The following is a 3,171-nucleotide window of genomic DNA, read 5'->3' on the forward strand; positions in this document are numbered from 1 at the left end:
TCATATCTTTAGTTTAATTTCAAATTTTATAATTTTATTTTAGGGAGATTTAATTCACTTTTATACTGATTAATTAGGAGTCTATTTAAATAAATTTGTAAGGCACCGTATGAGATTTTGATGAATAAATTTTATGATTGCTTTTATGTATATTTTTCTATGAATTCAAGTGAAGTGAGTGGTGCGGTATTTGTAACCCACTAACTTACCGGTAAGTGCACCGCGTCGTACCAAGTAATATCATATGTAAGTAAGGGTTGATCCCACGAGGATTGATGGATCAAGCAACAATAATTGATTGATTGGCTTAGTTAGACAAACAAAAAATAGTATTGAGATGCAATATAAAAGACATTAAATAATATAAAGAATATTGAAGAAAGGCAAGTAAATACTTTGGGAAGAAAATATGGAGAAGATAGTTAAGGCTTTAGAGTTATCTATTCTTCTGGATTAACCTTTCTTACTAACTATTTTAATTATGTAGGATTTAATTTATGACAAACTATATGTGACTAGACCCTAATTCCTTAGACCTTCCTAATCTCCTCTAAAATTCATTAACTGCTAATTCCTTGGTCAATTAATTCCAATTAGAAGCTACATGATCAAATTCCAGTTTATATGCCACAAAAATTCTAATTACCCAAAAATAAAAGGATTATATGTCACGTATCCCGTTAAATCCAGATAATTAAAATTTAGGAGAATATGTTTTCAAGTTGTTGTTCAAGTAAAGAGCTTTTCCAAGTTTTACAAGAACTCAAATAGAAAGAGGGTCATATTTCCGTTCCACCTAAATTCATAAGATAAAGAGCGAAAACAATTCTTAAATTATAAATCCATACATGAATTAAAATAGAAAAAAGTAATTAAATTAATCCATAGAAATAGACAGAGCTCCTAACCTTAACAATGGAGGATTAGTTGCTCATGATTGAGAGGGAAAATAAGGATTCAAATAAAATGTACTTGAGTTCCAATCTGATGGATTTGAATCCCCTTTTATAACTAATCCTAATAATTTAAAAATCAAATTTCTAAAATTAAAATTAAAATAATATCTTTTCCTATTTAAAAATTAAATTTGAATTTAAATTCGAATTAATTAACAAGTCTTCAGTTGATGGGTGCGGACCACTTGATTTGTCTATTCTGCCGTTTTTAATCTGTGTTTTCTGGGCTGAAAACTGGGTCAAAACAGCCCAGAAATTGCCCCCAGCGTCTTTCTGCGTTTTCTGCACGTTGCGCATGTCACGCGTACGCGTCAGTCACGCATACGCGTCGATGGTCTTCTTTTGCAAGTCACGCGTACGAGTCAGTCACGCGCACGCGTCGCTGAGCAAATCTTCAAATTACGCGTACGCGTCAGTCACGCGCACGCATCGCCATGGATACTTCCAAATCACGCGCACGCGTCAGGCACGCGTGCGTGTCGCTCCTCGCTGCCATCTCCTTTGATTCTTGTGCTGCAGAAACTCCATCAAATCCAGCCGAATGCTACCTAAAATAAACAGTATTGCACAAAACTCAAAATAGCATCCATAGTGGCTAAAATATAATTAATTCTTAATTAAACTCAACAAATTACATGTAAATTCACTAGGAAAAAATAGAAAAGATGCTCACGCATCACAACACCAAACTTGAATTGTTGCTTGTCCTCAAGCAACCAAAACTAATATAAGCTTAGGATGTGAATTTGCATGAGAATGAGAGTTCGATTAAGCCCATGTCTCCTCTTATAGTGGGGTTTACAACTGCAATCCTGAGCAGTTTTGGCATCTCACTTTATCCTTTGAAGTTCAGAATGATTGGCATCCATAGGAACTCAGAATTCAGATAGTGTTATTGATTCTCCTAGTTCAGTATGTTGATTCTTGAACACAGCTGCTTTATGAGTTTTGGCCGTGACCCTAAGCATTTTGTTTTCCAGTATTACCACCGGATACATAAATGCCACAGACACATAACTGGATGAACCTTTTCAGATTGTGACTCAGCTTTGCTAGAGTCCCCAGTTAGAGGTGTCCAGAGTTCTTAAGCACACTCTTTTTGCTTTGGATCACGACTTTAACCGCTCAGTCTCAAGCTTTTCACTTGACACCTTCACGCCACAAGCACATGGTTAGGGACAGCTTGATTTAGCCGCTTAGGCCAGGATTTTATTCCTTTGGGCCCTCCTCTCCATTAATGCTCAAAGCCTTAGATCCTTTTTACCCTTTGCCTTTTAGTTTAAAGGGTTATTGCCTTTTTCTGCTTGCTTTTTTTTATTTTTTCTTTATTTTATTATTTTTTTCGCAAGCTTCGTATCTTTCACTGCTTTTTCTGGTTTCAAGAATCAATTTTATGATTTTTCAGATTATCAATAACATTTCTCTTTTTTTCATCATTCTTTCAAGAGCCAACAATTTTAACATTCATAAACTTCACTATCAAAATTATGCACTGTTCATGTCATGCATTCAGAGTCACAGAAAATACCACCATATTTGAATAAATGAGACTACTCTAAAAATTAAACTCAAATTCTCATGCACTACATCTGTTCTTCTTTCTTTTTAATTTCAAGTTTAGTGGGCAATACATGAGACATTTTTCAGAATTAAAGTACTTAACAGAAAATTAAACTAGAACCTATGAATTTACTAATAAAGGATCATGCAATAAACAAAACAAAGTAGCAGGAAACCGGAACATAACATAATAAAAGTGGGAAGGAAAAAAAATGAAAGAAACTCAACCACCTTAGTTATCCGAGCAGTCGTTTTATTCTTCATGTTGTGCTCCTTTATGAAGATGATTCGTCTCCCTTTGGTACCATAAGAATAGACAGAAAACCTATAAGCGAAGTGACAATACCAAACTTAAAGGTTTACTTGTCCTCAAGCAAAGCAGAACTGAAAATAAAAGAAACAAATATTATACTGAAATAGGAATAAAAGGATAAAAGAACAAGAGAAAATTAGGATTTGTGAGAGAGAATAAAAAAATATAAAAACTGGCGGCGAACTGGTGGAGGTGTGCGGCGCAGGTGACGCGTACGCGTACGGCACGCGTACGCGTGAGTTGCGAATTTCCTTAATGACGCGTCAGTGTCAGGCACGCGTCCGCGTTCCCTGGGTTTTACACGATTCGCGCGAAGCCAGCCGCGCGCACGCGCAACTTTCT

The sequence above is a fragment of the Arachis ipaensis genome, chromosome B06, assembly GCF_000816755.2.
Source record: "Arachis ipaensis cultivar K30076 chromosome B06, Araip1.1, whole genome shotgun sequence".
Taxonomy (NCBI): domain Eukaryota; kingdom Viridiplantae; phylum Streptophyta; class Magnoliopsida; order Fabales; family Fabaceae; genus Arachis; species Arachis ipaensis.